This window comes from Leptonychotes weddellii, chromosome X, assembly GCF_054177405.1.
Source record: "Leptonychotes weddellii isolate Sample4059 chromosome X, ASM5417740v2, whole genome shotgun sequence".
Lineage (NCBI taxonomy): Eukaryota > Metazoa > Chordata > Mammalia > Carnivora > Phocidae > Leptonychotes > Leptonychotes weddellii.
In genome coordinates this window covers 67,491,031-67,508,836 of record NC_138385.1, presented here as the reverse complement: position 1 = coordinate 67,508,836, position 17,806 = coordinate 67,491,031, and the positions used below count along the sequence as shown (strand labels likewise).

The 17,806-nt window shown below is 43.1% G+C and overlaps 1 pseudogene; it reads left to right on the top strand.

Annotated features, from left to right (window-relative positions):
- The first annotated feature begins 9,340 nt into the window (after window positions 1-9,340).
- LOC102741440 (large ribosomal subunit protein uL24 pseudogene) lies at window positions 9,341-12,620 on the top strand (annotated as a pseudogene).
- The last annotated feature ends 5,186 nt before the right edge of the window (window positions 12,621-17,806 follow it).

Sequence of the window (17,806 nt, the reverse complement as noted above, 5' to 3'; positions counted from 1 at the left end):
TACGGTAGCTCTATTTTCAACTTTTTGAGGAACCTTCATACTGTTTTCCAGAGTGGCTGCACCAGCTTGCCTTCCCACCAACAGTGTAGGAGGGTTCCCCTTTCTCCGCGTCCTCGCCAACATCTGTCATTACCTGACTTGTTAATTTTAGCCATTCTGACTGGTGTGGGGTGGTATCTAATTGAGGTTTTGATTTGGATTTCCCTGATGCCGAGCGATGTTGAACACTTTTTCATGTGTCAGTTGGCCATTTGGATGTCTTCTTTGGAAAAATGTCTGTTCATGTCTTCTGCCCATTTCTTGATTGGATTATTTGTTCTTTGGGTATTGAGTTTGGTAAGTTCTTTATAGATTTTGGATTCTAGCCCTTTATCTGATATGTCATTTGCAAATATCTTCTCCCATTCTGTCGGTTGTCTTCTGGTTTTGTTGACTGTTTCCTTTGCTGTGCAAAAGCTTTTTATCTAGAGGAAGCTTAGTTTTTAACAATCAAATTCATGAAATACGTTCTTCTGCATCTATAGGGAATATAACAATGTCTTCTTCTTCATAAATTAATTCTGTGAAATACATTTATTTTTCAAGTGTTAAACCACTCCATTTCTAGAACAGTCCTGACTTTCTTGTGATAGATTATCCTTTCGACACATATAACTGGATTTGTTTTCCTAATGTTTTATTCATGACTTTTCCTTCTATGCTTATGTGAAAGATTGGCTTGTACACTTCGTCTCTTAGAATGTTCTTATACTGTTTAGGCTTCATAGAATGAGATGAGAAGTGACTCCTCTTTTTCCTATTTTCTGGCAAGTAGGTAAAATTGCCATTATTTCTTCCTAAAAGTTGTGTAGAATAAATTGGTGGGGTCATCAGAATATGGACCTTGTTTTGTTGTTGTTGTTGTTGTTGTTGTTTTCTTCAGATTACACATATTTAGTATTTTGAGGATCATTTGTTGTTTTTGTGTCATTTGTCTTTTCTTGAAATTTGTACATTATGTCTAAACCTTCAGATTTATTTACATACAGCTGCTCATGATTTTGACTGATGATCTTTTAATATCTTTATTGTTCATAGCTATGGCTCCTCATTCATTCCAGACACTGGTTTTTAGATAACTTCTCTCTTTTTCCTTCAGGCCCACAAGGATGATGATCAATTGTGTTGTCCTTCGGAAGAACCAACCTTGGCTATTTTGTTTTATCTTTAACTTATTAATGCTGTTATCCTTATTTCATTTCTTCTGCTTTCTTTGGGTTTAATCTGCTGTTCTATCAAAGTTGTGAAATAGATACACAGGTTATTAATTTTTATTGCCTTTCTTTTTCGTGGTGTACACATTAAAGCATTATCTCACAAATTTCCATTAATATTCAGTTAAATATATGTATTTTAAATTTCATTAATGTTTTCTTCTTTGAGCTCTGGGTTAAATGTCCTCTAAGGAAGGATATTTCTTAATGTAAAAGCCCATGGGGGATTTTCTAGTTATCACTGGTTACTAGTTAAAAACTTCATGGCATTGTAGTCTTTATTATTTCATTGTCTCAAAATTTGCTGAGACCCGCTTTATGGTCAACATGTGGTCAGTTTTGGGAAATAGCAATAGCACATGAAGAGACTATGCTTCCTGCCTTGTTGAGTGCACTGATATAAATGTCTTCATTCAATGAGGCCAGCATTAGCCCGATACCAAGACCAAATAAAGACACCACAACAAAAGAGAACGGATGTCTCCGATGAACACAGATGCAAAAATCCTCCACAAAATACTAGCAAACCGAATCTCACAATACATTAAAAAAATCATTCACCATGATCAAGTGGGATATATTCCCAGGATGCAAAAATGGTCCAATATTTGTAAATCAATCAACAAGATACAATGAGAGAAAGTTTAAAAACCATATGATCCTTTCAACAGATGCAGAAAAAACATTTGACAAAGTACAACATCCATTCATGAGAAAAACCCTCAACAGAGTAGGTCTAGAGGGAACATACCTCAACATAATAAAGGGCTTATATGAAAAACCCACAGTCAACACGGTCATACTCAATGGGAGATACTGAAAGACTTTCCCCTAACGTCAGGAACAAGATGAAGATGTCCACTCTCACCGCTTTTATCCAGCACAGTACTGGAAGTCCTAGCCACAGCAATCAGACAACAAAAAGAAATACAAGGCTTCCAAATCCCTAAAGAAGAAGTAAAACTTTCACATTTGTAGATGACATGATACAGCATATGGAAAACCCTAAAGACTCCACCAAGAAACTGCTAGAACTAATAAACAAATTCATTAAAGTCCCAGGATACAAAATCAACGTATGGAAATCTGTTGCCTTTCTGTACACTAATAATGAAGCAGCAGAAAGAGAAGTCGAGAAAATTGCACGAAAAAGAATGAAATACCCAGGAATAAGCCTAACCGAAAAGGTGAAAGACCTGTACTCTGAGAACTACAAAACGCTGATGAAAGAAATTGAAGAGGACACCAAGAAATGGAAAGCCATTCCATACTCATGGATTGGAAGAACAAATATTGTTAAATGTCTATACTACCCAAAGCAATCTACAGACCTAAGGCCATCCCAATCAAAACACCAACAGCTTTTTTCACAGAACTAGAACAACAACAAAAAAGTCCTAAAACTTATATGGAACCACAAGGGACCACAGATAGCTAAAGTAATCCTGAAAAAGAAAAACGAAACTGGAGGTATCACGGTTCTAGAATTCAAGTTCTATTACAGCGCGGTAGTAATCAAACAGTATGGCACTGGGCACAAAAATAAGAGACATAGATCAGTGGAACACAATAGAGAGTGCAGAAATTAACCCACAGTTATATGGTCAATTAAAGAATGATAAAAATGGTGAGAGTCTACAGTGGGGAAAAGACAGTCTGTTCAACAAATGCTCTTGGGAAAACTGGACAGCTACATGCAAAAGAATGAAACTGGACTGCGCTCTTACACCATACACAAAAATAGACTCAAAATGGATTAAAGACCTAAATGAGAGACCTGAAACCATAAAAATGCTATAAGAGAGCACAGGCAGCAATTTCTGTGACATCAGTCAGAGCAACATTTTTCTAGATATGTCTCCTGAAGCAAGGGAAACAAAAGCCAAAATAAACTATCGGGACTACATCAAAATAAAAAGCTTCTGCACAGCCAAGGAAACAATCAACAAAACTAAAAGGCAACCTACTGAACGGGAGAAAATACTTGCAAATGATCTATCCAATAAAGGGTTAATAGCCAAGCTCTATAAAGAACTTCTACAAATCAACACCTAAAAACCCAATTTAAAATCCAATTTAAAAATGGGCAGAAGACATGAACAGACATTGCTCCAAAGAAGACATCCAGATGGCCAACAGACACATGAAAAGATGCTCAACATCACTGATCATCAGGGAAATGCCAATCAAAACTACAATGAACTACCACCTCACACCTGTCAGAATGGCTAAAATCAATAACACAAGAAACCACAGGTGTTGGTGAGGATGTGGAGAAAGGGGAACCTTCTTGCACTGTTGGTGGGAATGCAAACTGGTGCAGCTGCTCTGGAAGACAGTATGGGGATTCCTCAAAAAGTTCAAAGTAGAACTACCCTATGATCCAGCAATCAGATGACTGGATATTTACACAAAACATACAAGAACACTAATTGAAAGGGATCCTTAACCCACAGTTATATGGGTTAGAAAGCTGTTTATTGCCACGTTACGCACAATTGCCAAATTATGGAAGCAGCAAAGGAGCAAAGGAAACAAAAGAGCAAAGGAAAAAGAGAGAGAGAGAGAGAGAATGGAACCAAGAAACAGACTCTTAACTATAGAGAACAGACTGATGGTTACCAGAGAGGAGATTGATGAGGGGATGGTAAAAATAGGTGAAGGGGATTAAGAGCAAACTTATCATGATGAGCACTGAGTAATGTATGGAATCGTGGAATCACTATATTGTACTATATTGTACACCTGAAACTAATATGAGGATGTATGTTCACTACACTGGAATTAAAATTTTAAACACACACACACACACACACACACACATATAGACACATATATATATATATATAGCCAAGTTTCTTCATTGTATTTTTTTAAGATTTTATTTATTTATTTGACAGAGAGAGAGAACATGAGAGGGGGAGGGTCAGAGGGAGAAGCAGACTCCCCGCCGAGCAGGGAGTCCGATGCGGGACTCGAACCCGGGACTCCAGGATCATGACCTGAGCCGAAGGCAGTCGCTCAACCAACTGAGCCACCCAGGTGTCCCTTCTTCATTGTATTTTTAAAATCTTTTTTATCTTTGCGATTTTTATCAGTATGTTCTGCCAGTTACTGAGAAAAGTGTTTGAAAACCTCCCACTATGATTAGATTCACATACATGTCCTAGCGGCTCTGTTAAGGTTTGCATTATAGTTTGAGACCGTGTTATCGAGTGCAAACAGGCTCATAACTTTTATTTCCTTGGTGAGTTGGACCTGTTATGATTATGAAGTGTCCATCTTTACCTATTGTAATGCTTCTTTGCCTAAAAGGCCAAAGTTTCTGACGTAAATAAAGGCACACCGGCTTGTCTTTATTAATATTTTAAGGTATATGTTTTTCTAATTTGTAATGTTGAAATTTTCTGTATAGTTATAGCTGAAGTACATCTTTGTAAGCAGCATATGGTTGATTTCTGTCTTCTTCTCCTCCTTGCCCCTCCCTCATCCTCCTGCTTTTCCTCCTCCTCAGCCTTCTGCCCCCAGACTGTTAACCTTTGTCTTTTAATTGGAGTATTTGCCTTTAAAGTGATTATTGGCACATTCAGGTTTATATCTACCATCTTACTATTTTCTATTCCTCCTGCTCGTTTGTGCTCATTTATCTCATAGTTTTTGCCTTCTTTAGGATTAATTTTAAAATGTGTCTGGTCTCCAGCTCTATCACCTTGATAGATATTCACTTTTTCATTGTTCTTTGAGTGGTTATATGGAGACTACTACATGCATTTTTAACTTGTCATAGTCTAATGTAAATTGATCCATTCATGTCATCACAGAAAATGTAACTACCTTAGAACATTTAGTGCACATTTACCCTCTCCTTACTTTAATATTATTGCTGCCAGTTTAATCACTCGGAGATACACACACACAAACACACGTGGTTTTAACCTCAAAAGACATTATTATTTTTTCTTTATCAGTATCATTTAAATATGCCCACACATTTATCCTGTACGTCACTCTTCCTTACTTCCTTATCTTTACGTTTGACCAGGGGTGGTTCTTTTTCTGCTTAGAGAATACACTAAAGTATTTCCTTTAGAGTGGGTGTGCTGGTGAAACATCCCTTTTCTAATTTAAATTAATAGATTTTAATGTTTACCTCAGGTTTGTGCTTAGAATAGAATTGTTTGGAAAGTAGAGTGTTCCTGCATACTCCTTCTCCCCACCACCTGCAGTCTGCTCTTGGTTTCCCCTATCATTTACATCTTCTATTACTGTGGTCCATCCGTTACAAGTGATGAACCAATCAATATTGATCCATGATTATTAAAATCCATAGTTTACATCCCAGTTCCCTCTTTGTTGTTGTACTTTTGACAAATGCGTAATGACGGGTCTATCATTACTGTAACATAGAGAATACTTTCACTGTCCTAAGACTCCCTTTTGCTCCATTTATCCTTCCTTCCTTCACGCCCCCCAAATCCTGGCAAACATTGATCTTTTTAGGGTTTCCATAGCCTTGCCTTTTCCAGAATATCATATGTGGTAGTTGGCATCATACAGTAGGCAGCCTTTTCAGATTGTCTTCTTCCATGTTGCAACGTGCTTTTAGGTTCCTGAATGTCTCTTTGCAACTCGGTAGCTCTTTTGTTCTTGTCGCTGAATACGGACGTTATATGGGCGTACCACAGTTTATTCACTTACCTTTTGCAGGTCATCTTCTGTTTCAGCTTTACTGAGCTATGGTTGACAAGTAATAATTGCATATATTTAGGTGATACAACATAACGTTTTGGTAAACACAGTGGGATGACTACCATGATCAAACGAATTAACATGGTTACCCTTTTTTTGGGCGGTGAGGACACTTGGTATGTAAGCTCTCAGCAAATTTCAAGTATATAATACACTGTTATTTACTGTCGTCACCAGGATGGAACGATTGCATCCAAGTTTTAGCAATTATGAATAAAGCTGCTATAAACTTTTGTGTGCAGGCTTCAGAGTGGACAAATGTTTTCGACTCAACTTCGGTAACTACCAAGAAGCATGATGGCTGGATCATATAATAGGAATATGAAACATTCATTGTTTTGTTTGTCTGAAAGTGTCTTTATTTCCCCTTCATCTTGGAGGGTGTTTTTCCTGATTATAGAGCCCTAAGTTGGCAGTTACATTCTTTCAGCACTTTGAATATATCTTTCTACACACTCTGGACTTCCTTGTTTAGGTTTGAAAGTCAATTGTCACTCTCATTGTCCTGTTCTGAGGCCCATGCTTTTATTGACCCCCCGGTTCCTTTCATGATGTTCTCTTTTTATTGCCTTTTTTTTTTTTTTTTTTTTTTTGGTTTGACAGTGTAAAGTTTAAAAGATGTTTACTTTAGAATTATCTTGCTTGGGATTCTTAGTCTTCCTTGAGTCTTGAGCAAGCTGTTATTCATCAGCTTTGGAAACACCACACCCTTATCTGTTCAAATACTGCCTAGGCACTTTTCTCTGTCGTCTCATCACTTAACTCCAATTGAAATATGTTACACCTGTGTTAGCCTCTGCATCCACTGATTCTCTTCCTACCCATTCTGTATTTTCCATCATCTTTTCTCTCTCTACTTTTTTCTGGATATGTTTATCTGATCCATCATCTAATGCACTAATCTCTCCTCACCACGTGTTACCTGTCGAAGATGTATCCAATACAGTTCTTGCTTTCAATTATTTTTAATACGTAAAACATCTGTGTTCTGTTTATTTTTTTGTTTTGTTGAGATATACGTTACATTCAATAAACTATACCTATTTAAGTGTACAGTCTGATGATTTTTGACAAACTGAAACATGTGTATAACTACCACCAGTGTCAAGATAGAGAACATTTCCAGTGCCCTGCAAAGTGCCCTCCTGTGCCTTCCAAGTCACTCTCCTTGCTCCACCTCTAGCCGTGGGCAACCACCAAGCTCCCTTGACTCCTTTGAGCTTTAACCTCTCAAGAATTATATGCCAAATGAATCCGACAGCATCCAGTATACGGTTTCCAGTCTTCCATGTAATACTTTTGATATGCCCAAGCATTGTGTACGTTGGCAGTTTGTTTGTCTTGGATACTTTGTATGGCTATTCCACAGTTTGCTCTCCATTCACCAACCGATGGACGTCTAGGATGTTTTTGGTTTGGAGATATTATGAATAAAGCTGCTACCCACATTCACATACGGGTTTGGTGTGGACATATGCTTTTCTTTTTCTGAATTAACTACCTAGGACTACATGGTACTTGCATGCCTAACTTAGTAAGAAACTGCCAAACTCTTTTGGGTTTTTTGTTTGTTTGTTTTTGAACAATTTATTAGAGTTGAATGGTTTCTGGCTAACATTCAGAGACTACCTAGTTTCTGAGAATTTTAATCTTGGCATTAGTGACTTAGCTTATGTGTAACCTGGTGACAGGATTTCTCAACAGTGGTACTATTGACAGTCTGGACTGACGAATTCTTTGCTGTGGGAGGCTGTCCTGTACATTGTAGCATGTTTAGCCGCATCGTCGGCCATACCACCCTGAACGCGCCCGATCTCATCTGCCAAACTTTTTTGAAAAGCGCCTAGTCTTTACACCGACATGGATGAAAACCATAGTGGCTCCACCTTACCAGGCCTTGTCATCATTGTCAGCCATTTGGACGTAGCCCTTTGGGCAGTTGTAGTACGCTATCTCCTTTCGGTTTTAAGTTTTATTTTCTTGTTGACTAATAATTTTAAACAGCTTCACATGTGTTTAATTATCTTACATGTATCGTCTTTAGGGAAATGTCTGTGCAAGTATTTTGTCCATGTTTAAAACAAGTTATGTGTTCCCTTGATTGACTTGAAAGAGACTTTTATATATACAGATACACAAGAAAGTTCTGTATTATGTAAATGTTCTCCGTCTCTGGGACCGGATTTTCTTTTCTTTCTTTCTTTTTTTTAATTTAAATTCAGTTAGCCAAGGTATAGTAAGTACATCATTGGTTTTTGATGTAATGTTCAATGATTCATCCGTTCAGTATAACACCCAGTGCTCATCCCATCACGTGCCCTCCTTAATGCCCATCACCCAGTTACCCCATCCCCCCCACCCACCTCTCCTCCAGCAACCCTCAGTTCCTCTCCTAGAGTTAAGAGTCTCTTATGGTTTGCCTCCCTCTCTGTTTTTTCTTATCTTTCCTTCCCTTCCCCTGTGTTCATCTTATTTCTTAAATTCCACATATGAACGTCAGCTTCTGATAGCCTTTTTGCTTCCTTCTTTCTACTTCCTCTCAGTTTGTTTTTTACATCTTTTTGTAGCATCTTCGTTTTGTATTTTATTGATGTTAAACCTTTCTTCTTTCCTAATATAGACACAGATGACTTTCAAATTTCCCTAAGTGCCTCGTCTCTGGGCCTGTGTTATTTTGAAGTCCGTGGGTTAATTTCAAAGTTTTGTGGATTCTCTAGAAATCTTCTTGTTATAGATTTCTCGTTTAATTCCATTGTGCCCGAAGAACACCCACGACATGGATTTCAGTCCTTCTTCTCCGATGGAGTATTACTTTATAACCCGTGATAGGCTCCTGCTTGGTGCACGTTCCATGTGCTTTTAAAGAAAGTGTGTATTCTACCGCTATTGGGTGGAATGTACTATAATTAAGTCGAGTTAGCTGATAGCGTTGTTAAAGTCTTTTTTATAACTACTGACCTTCTCTCTATTTGCTATATCAAAAGCTGAGAGAATTTTTGAAATTTCCAACTATTAAAAGGATTCGCGTTTATGTCTTTGAAGTTCTATCAGTTTTCACTTTATGAAATTTAAAGTTCTGTTTTCCAGGGCACCTGATGATCATTGCGCTTTCCTGATTAATTGATGCTTTTATCATTATGAAATATCCCTGTGTATCATTAGTAACACTCCTGGTCCTAAAATTTAACTTAGCCACTTTTAGAACTGTTTTTCTTACAATTCATGTTCCCATGGCATCTCTTTTTCAACCCTTTTGCATTTAACCTAGCTCTGTCTCCATATTAGAGCGAGTTTCACTCTTGCCTTTTGCAGCCATCACTGAAGTGCCGGCAGCCAACATGAAGTTCAATCCCTTTGTGACTTCCGACTGGAGCAAGAACCAGAAAAGGCATTTCAGTGCACCCTCCCACATTCGCAGGAAGATCAGGCCTTCCTGTCTTTCTAAAGGGCTGAGACAGAAGTACAACCTTCGATCCATGCCCACCTGAAAGGATGATGAGGTACAGGTTGTGCCAGGACACGACAAAGGCCAGCAAACTGGCAAAATAGTCCAGGTTTACAGGAAGAAACACGTCATCTACATTGAATGAGTACAGCGTGAGAAGGCGAACGGCACGACTGTCCGTTCACCCTAGCAAGGTGGCTACCACTAGACTAAAACTAGACAAAAACCACAAAATGATCCTTGAAGGTAAAGCCAAATCTCGACAAGTAGGAAAGGAAAGCTGCAAACAGGAGGAAGAAACATTGACAAGATACAGGGATAAAGTAATCTTATATAAGACTTTAAAGAAAAACTGTGAAAATGAAAAAAAAAAAGTGAGTTTCTATTCAATGGCATATTGCGGTGTCTTGCAGCTCTCCCGCCTAGCAATCTCTGCCTTTTATTGGGAAAGTTTGGAACATATACAATTAGCTTAAGTATGCGTATGATTGGCTTTAACTTCATCCTCTTATTTTGAGTAGCTTTATTTCTCTTTTTCTTTCCTTCTTTCTTGCTTCATTCCTTCCTTCTTTTATTTCCTTCTTTCCTTATTTGTCTTTTCATTCTTTCTTTAACCCAATTCCCTCACCCCCTTATGCATAACTGAAGTATTTTTCAGTATCCCAATTTTAATCTCTATCTTGGTTTAATACTTATTCCTTTTGTTTTATATGTAAGTGGTTCCTGTAGGGATTATATTACACATAGTTAAAATTAGGCCTTTCACCTTCGATGATAAAATTTTTCTTCACGTACAAAGGAAAAACTTACATAGTATGCTTTAATTTCTACACTCCCATCTGTTTGCTTTTGTTTCCATAGACTTTATTTATATATACATTGTATCCCCCACAACGCATTGTTTTTGGTTTTCTAAACATTCAGTTAACTTTTTTTAAGATTTATTTTTTACCTGACAGAGAGAGAGAGAGAGAGAGAGAGAGAGCGCACGTGAGTAGGGGGAGGGGAAGAAGGAGAGGGAGAGGGAGAGAATCTCAAGCGGACTCCCTGCTGAGCAAGGCGCCCAAGGCAGGGCTCAATCTCAGGAGCCTGAGATCATGACCTGAGCCCAAATCCAGAGTCAGACACTTAACCTACTGAGCCACCCAGGTGCCCCAACATTCAGTTAATTTAACTTAATTTTATTTTAAGATTTTATTTATTTATTTGAGAGTGAGTGAGAGTGAGAGAGCATGAGTGGGGTTGAGGGGCAGGAGGAGAGAGAGAAGCAGACTCCCCGCTGAGCAGGGAGACTGACGCGGGGCTTGATCCCAGGACCACGGGATCATGACCTGAGCTGAAGGCAGACGCTTAACCCATTGAGCCAAGCAGGCACCCCAACATTCAGTTAACTTTTAAAGAAAGTTTTTGAAAAGTAAAATAATTAACCCTCCCTATATTTACCATGTCTATAGCTATTCATTCATTTGTGTTCATCTGGGTTGACATTTGGTATGGTTTTCCTTAATCCTAAAAGAATGTATTCAATATCTTCTGTAGCGCAGTACACTACTGTTCAATTCTAATAATTTTTTGGTTGAAAAAAACTTTTTTGCCATTAGTTCCTTCATTGTATTTTTAAATTCAGTGATGTAGACTTCTTCTGGACCTCCAGCTCCAGAGATTTGAACACGTGTATAGATTCTTGTAGCCACCATCACAATATGTATTCAGAACACTTCTATAGCCCCCAAGAAGTCCCTGGTGCTATCCCTTTGTAGTCACGCTCTTTCTCCACACCTAACCAGGGCACCACCGACTTGCTCTCTTTTATGATAGTTTTGTCATCTCAAGAAAGTCATATAAATGGAACCGTTTAAAAAGTAACCCTCTGGGGTGCCTGGTTGGCTTAGTCGGTTAAGCGTCTGCCTTCGGCTCAGGTCATGATCCCAGGGTCCTGGGATGGAGTCCTGCACTGGGCTCCCTGCTCAGCCAGGAGTCTGCTTCTCGCTCTCCCTCTGCCCTGCTCGTGCTCTCTCTCTCTCTCTCTCAGTCTCTCTCTCCCTCAAATAAATAAATGAGATCTTTAAAAAATAAAATAAAATAAAATGTAACCTTCTGAGCCTGGCTTCTATCACGAAGCGCAATGCTTTTGAGTTTCATCCAAATTGTTGACTGTATCTATACTTCATTCCTTTAGACCATTGACTAGTATTTAATTGTCTGGAAAGAATACACTTTGTTGCAGGATATTTGGGTTGTTTCTAGTTTGGGGTGGTTATGAACAGAGCTGCTACAAACATTCACTTACAGGTTTTCGTATGAACTCAAGTTGAAATTTCTCTAGGAGTAATACTGCAGGGTGAGATTGCTAGGTCATATGGGTAAGCATATGTTTAACTTTATAAAAAGCAATAACATAGTTTTCCAAAGTGGTTGTACCACCTTACATTCCCTTCGGCAACATGTGGTGAACCCAGTTGCTGCCCGTCCTCAACACCATTTGATATTGTCACGTGTTTGTGGGATTTTTTTTTTTTTTTGCTTGCTTGCTTTTTCTAATTTCAGCAATTTTAATATAGGAATACTGCCATCTCACCATAGTTTTAATTTGCATTGCCTGAGAGCCAGTGAGTTTGCTCATCTGTTCATGTGCTCAATTGCCACCTATATATCCTTTTTATTGATGTATCTCTTCAAATATTTTTTCCATTATTTTCTTACTGTTGAGTTTTGGCAGTTCCTCATCTACTCTGGATACAAGCCCTCTGTTGTTTAGGTAATTGTAAATACATTCTCCCACCCTGAGATTTTTCTCCTCAAACCCTTAACAGCATTTTTCACAGAAAGAAAACGAGGCTGGGTGGGGGGATGGAGGTGGCGCCGTGGTGGCAGGGTGGAGTTGTTCTACCTAGAACATCTTTCTCAAACCCAGGTCAAAGGTTTTGTCGTTTCCTTCTAAAAGTTTTACAGTTTCATATTCTTGATTTCCATCTAAGATTTCTTTTTAGTGAGTTCTAGTATAAGATGTGAGATCCTTTTTCTTTTAGATGGAGATCCAGTTTTTTCCACACATTTGTTGAAAAGTTCTAAATGTAGGTAATGTGATTCCTCCACATTTATTTTTTTTTTCATACTTTTTTGGCTATTCTTTTTGTTTGTGTGTTTGTCTTTAGGTTCCACATAAGCTTTAGGATCGGCTTGTGTCTATGTCTACAACAAATCCTGCTGCCGGGATTTTCATTGGAATTACAGTAAGTCCAGAGATCAACTTCAGAAGAATTGACATCTTTGCTATGTTAAATATTCTAATCTATGACCATGGTATGTTCCTCCATTTCTTTAGGTCTTCTTTTGTTTGGTTTTCCAGCGTTTTGCTGTTTTTAGTATATAAATACCCGGCATCACTTGTTAGATTCACATCCAAGAATTGACTTTCTTTTTTGAGTGGTGAATTTCTTTTTCCAACACTTCTTTGCTAGTGTATAGAAATGCGGTTGATTTTTTTGTGTGTTTTAGTCTTGTATCCTGCACTCTAGGTGAATTACTTTATTAGTTCTAGGACGTTTTTATATAGCTGTACGATTTCAACAGAGACAATCAGGTTGCGAATGGGGGCCATTTTGATTTATTTTATTTATTTATTTTTTTAAAGATCTTATTTACCGACTTGAGATAGAGAGCGAGAGCTAGGGAGAGGAGGAGCGGGGTGGGGTGGGGGGTGCGCGGAGAGGGGCAGAGGGAGAGGGAAAAAGAGACTCCCTGCTGAGCACAGAGCCCTGACCTGGGGTCTATCCCAGGACCCTGAGATCATGGGCTGAGCCGAAGGCACGTGCTTAGCCAACTGAGCCTCCCAGGTGCCCGCCGTTTTGATTTAATCTCCTGATGCGTGCCACCCCGTGGATGAATATCCAAAGCATTGAAGCAGAGAAATAGAAGGCAGGCCGACACGGAAGATTACATACTGCATGTTTACGTGTGTAACGGACTGTAGGGGAGAGAATTCTAATCCATGGTGATATAGAGGGAAGGTCAGTGGTGGCCTAAGGCTGGATGTGGATGGTAGGAAGTCACTGGGAAGGGGTGCAAGGGAACACCACTAGATGGTGAACCTGTTCTTTGTCTTGATTAGGGTGGGAGTGACATGGATGGTAGCATTTGTCAAAGTCCATGGAACTGTCCACCCAAATGGACATTATTTTGCTTGTAAATTAAACCTCAGTAAAGCGGATAAAGAGAACCCTGTTGTTAGGTTGGTTTGGAGGAGCTCAGGTGGCCAAACGGCCAAACAGACACCTGTGATAATGGAAGCGTTCAGGGCCTTTCACCCCTGTTCAGAGGTTGTACTTGTGGGCACCAAGCAGAAGGCTCTAGCCAGGCTCTCCTCCCCACCCACCCCCGCCACCGCACAGATGAACAAGGCGCGCTTCAGAACCAGAATTTGAAACTACACTGGTTGGACTCCATCTCCTGGGAAACGTCTTTCTGCATTGATTTTTGCCCTTACCTTTGCCCCCACTGCACTCCAACCTTGTGCCTTGTGCCCCTCTTTCAGGTGGAGGGGGAAAAAGCAAGAGGAGGAGATGTGAGAGGGTGGCCTGATCGTAGGGGTCCTCCACGGTGTCCCCGTTCCAGTGGCTAGGACCCCAAAGCTTCCTAGACAGCTTCAGAGACAGGCTAAAGCCTAGTTAGCAACTGCAGCTCTTCCGCAAGGCACATGTTTATCCAGCTCTCAGGCATCTCAGATTCCTGGCTAAAGGCAATGGGCTAGTGGTAGTAGAGCTCCACCTTTCCGTTTCCTCCCTCTCTGCTTTCAGAAGGCTCACTTTCACCTAGAACCTGTCTCTGACAGCCCCTCCCTCGAGGCAGCGTGAGGAAGCAACATGCTGTAATTCTCTAATGTTTCTCCAAGGCCATGTACAAATTCAGACTTCCACGGACACTGTAGGGGAGTTGCTTTGTTCCGTATCCTCCTCAACTCTAGCCCCACTGTCTTTGTAATTTTCTTCTTTCCTGTGGTCATTGGGTATGCACGCTGCTTTTCCTTTCTGCAGTTCTGCAACCCGTAGACATGTCAACTACCACAAAATAAAATTGCATGTATTGGCTGAACCACAGACCAAGGCAGGAAGCCTGGCAAGGGACTGTTGTGTCACCTTCAGGTGTGACAGCCCGTTTCTGACGTGGATGCTGAAGTGCTGGCATCTTGGGAAACTGTGAGGCTGTGAGGGAAGCGTTCAAAGTCATATTTGAAGCGTACGATGTCCTGCAGGTGTGTATCATTTCTATGATGTTGGTTTCCAAATAAAGGGCACTTGTAATATGGACTCATCCCAAGTTGAAACCCGGGGAACTTGAGAACTTGACATTGGTCAAGTCATTTCCTCAGTCTCCTCACTGGAAAAGGGGATGGGGTTTGGGGTGCTACTAGATTTCCGATAACTTCCAATCTCTACTGCTCGGTACTGTCTTTGGGACCGTGAGGCAAGCAGGGTAAGTAACCCTAACTGCACAGATGAGGGGATGGAGGCTCTGAGAGGTGAAGTGACCTGCCCGAGGTCACGGGGCTCAGAGAGTCAGGGAGGGGTGTCAACCTCAGGTGCTTTCCAGAGGACCCCCACCTCAGACACGCATAGAGTGGGGGAGGGGCACATGCACCTGTCATTCTCCCACTGCTTTACCCACTTCCTACCTTCTTTCATGCGCAGGCCACGCCAGCTGCGCCCAGCCGCCCTGGGAGCTGGGCCAGGCAGTGCTGGGTACATGCTCTTACCCCTGTTACTCAGCGAGGAAACTTGAGGCCCAGAGAGATGCTGTGACTGGGAAAGCAGACCCACAGGACCTCAGAGCTGGGGCACCTTCAGAGTATATCTATCTAGCCCAATCCTGTGCTGTGACAGGTGGGAACTCTGAGGGCCAGAGGGAGAAAAGGCTGGGTCAGGGTCACTTGCCCAGGTGGTGGCAGAGCTAGGACAGAGACCTCAGGCAAGTCACTTCCCTTCTCCGGGTCCATTTTGCCACGTGCGCCATGGGGAACAGTAGCCCCCGCAGAGTATCAGCGAGGATGGAATGAGGTCTTGCACCCAGAGAACCGGGCCCCAGGGCCTGACAAAGAGGAGGAGGAGGAGCGGGATGGATGCCCAGGATACCGCCAAACCTGATGTCTCAGGAGGCTGGGAGGGTGACGGGAGTCTTGAAAGCCCAGGATGAGCCTTGGGGGCAGGGAAGCCATGAGGGGTTTGGATCTGGCCCGGTGAAGGGAGATGGGAAGTGGTAAGGGCAGCCTGGCTGGGGGAGGGTGGCTATTGTTGGAGAGTGGTGAGAGATGGGGGTGTCGCTCTCACGACACTGTGAGCCCCTCCGAGGCAGTGGGAGCCGGCTGCGGTGGGCAGAGCATGCATTTAGCCTTGAAGGGTCTTGGGTTGGGGTCCCAGGAAGGACACCTGCCTTGGTGTCACGTTTGCCCTGTGAGGGAGCAGGCGGGCAGCCTCCCAGGTGACCTGCCTGCCAGTCAGTCTGTCAGCATTCCCCTGGGCGCTCCTTCCTCCCTGTCCCAGAGGCCACCCCACTGCTTTCTTCCTCCCCGCCCACCCTGCTCTCAACTACCCGTTGAGTAGTGCAGAGTGCGGCTCCGACTCTGGGGAAGCCCGCCACCCCCACCCCCCCATCCCCCCACCCCCCACCTGGATAGGCCAGCCAGGGGAAAGGAGGATGGAAGAGGGGAGTGTTGCAAGCCCACAGGCCTGGGGAGGTGGCACCCTCACCAGCACCCTGTCTGTCTCTGAGAGCTGCTTTCTCCTCCTTTCCAGATGAGAGGCCATATCTCAGGTGTCCTCTGCACCCAGTGCTCAAACTCCTGCCCGTGGCCTTGGGTGAGTGGCTGCACCCTCATCCATGGAAAGGCCTGTGCCTGCTGTGGGCACCAGCAGGGTCCTGGGAGGTTCCCAGGGTGAGAGGACCAGAAAAGTCTCGAATCATTCGTCACCGCAGGACTGGGCTCCCAGGCATCCTTCCTCCCTCTCACATCCCAGACCATGCGTCAGTAAAGCCAAAGTGAAGGGGACTCACATTCTGTCGGAATCACGGTGTCCTCGTGGCCAAGCAGGGACCCAGCCGCCGGGCAGGCAGAAACCACAGCAGTGGCCAGCAAGGCAGAATCCCACCTGAAGCCCGACTTTAGGGGGAGGAAACCTTACACAGTTAGCTTCCTGGGGGTGTGACCTATGCAGCCCCCCAGGACCCTGTGCGCGGAGGGGCTGCACACCTAGTTCAAGCCCAAGCCGTGGCTCTCTCGGAATTCTTCATCATTTTTGAGCAAGGGGGCCCACGTTTTTCATTCTTCACTGGGCCTGTGAAATCATGGGCCTGGATCTGGGTCAGGAGCCCAGTCTGGGGGAGAGAAGGGAACCTCTTCTCGGGGAAAAGAGGCAATGGGGTGCAGGGGCCCTTACCCGACTCACTCCTACTTCTTAACCTGGGGCCTCGTCCTCCCAAGTGTGGACATCACTGAGGGAGCCGACAGAGCTCCGGACACTGTCCCAGCCTGCCACTGAGCCCTTCCCAGGCGTCTCTGCTCTCACTGCCGTCCGCCGGAGGAATTGCAGTCCCAGCCCCGCTCCTGCAGGGACCACCCGGCCCTTGAAGACACCAGGACATAGGCCCGGGCCTTGGCTTCACGGGGAGGGCCCTGTTCCCAGTGAAGAAGAGCTCCGGAGCCCACCAACAGGCCTCGGGTCAGGGTCACAGGCTGTCGAGGTCTGTCTTCATTGAACCTACTCTGTGGGCAATAATGGCTCCTCCTTCAACCTGCTGGAGGGGTGAGAATGTCGCCGAGGCCTATCTCATTGTCCTTGAGGCTCCATCTGAGGGAGGGAGGAGGTGCTGAAGTTGGGTGGAGGAGGAGGGAAGGGCTCCAAGATGGCGCCTCCAAAGATGGGGTGGAGGAGGTGGGTCTTGGTGGATGTCTGTGGACCGTGTTCCTTGGTGGGAGGGACAGTGGCACCAACCCACAGCCTTCCACGCCATCCCTTTTCCTGCCACCGCCCCCACCACTGGCGTCTTAACTGCGGTTGTACCGTGGAGGAAATCATGTCACTATGTGGACAGGAGCCTCTCGAAACTCATGGCCTGGACACTCAGCTGACACCTCTCCACATCTTCTCGGCACCCTCCCCACACCTGCTGCCTTCCAGGCAGAGGCGGGCAGTGTCTATGTCGGAGCCCCCAGCCACGTGCCGCTCAGAGCACCACGTGCACAGGTACGTGCGCAAATAAAGGAGGAAACGTCCCAAGTAATTTTGCAACTTTACTGTAACACTGATACCAAAAACATGAAAACACGACAAAAGCGCACAACAAAAGCACACAACAAAAGCAGGAA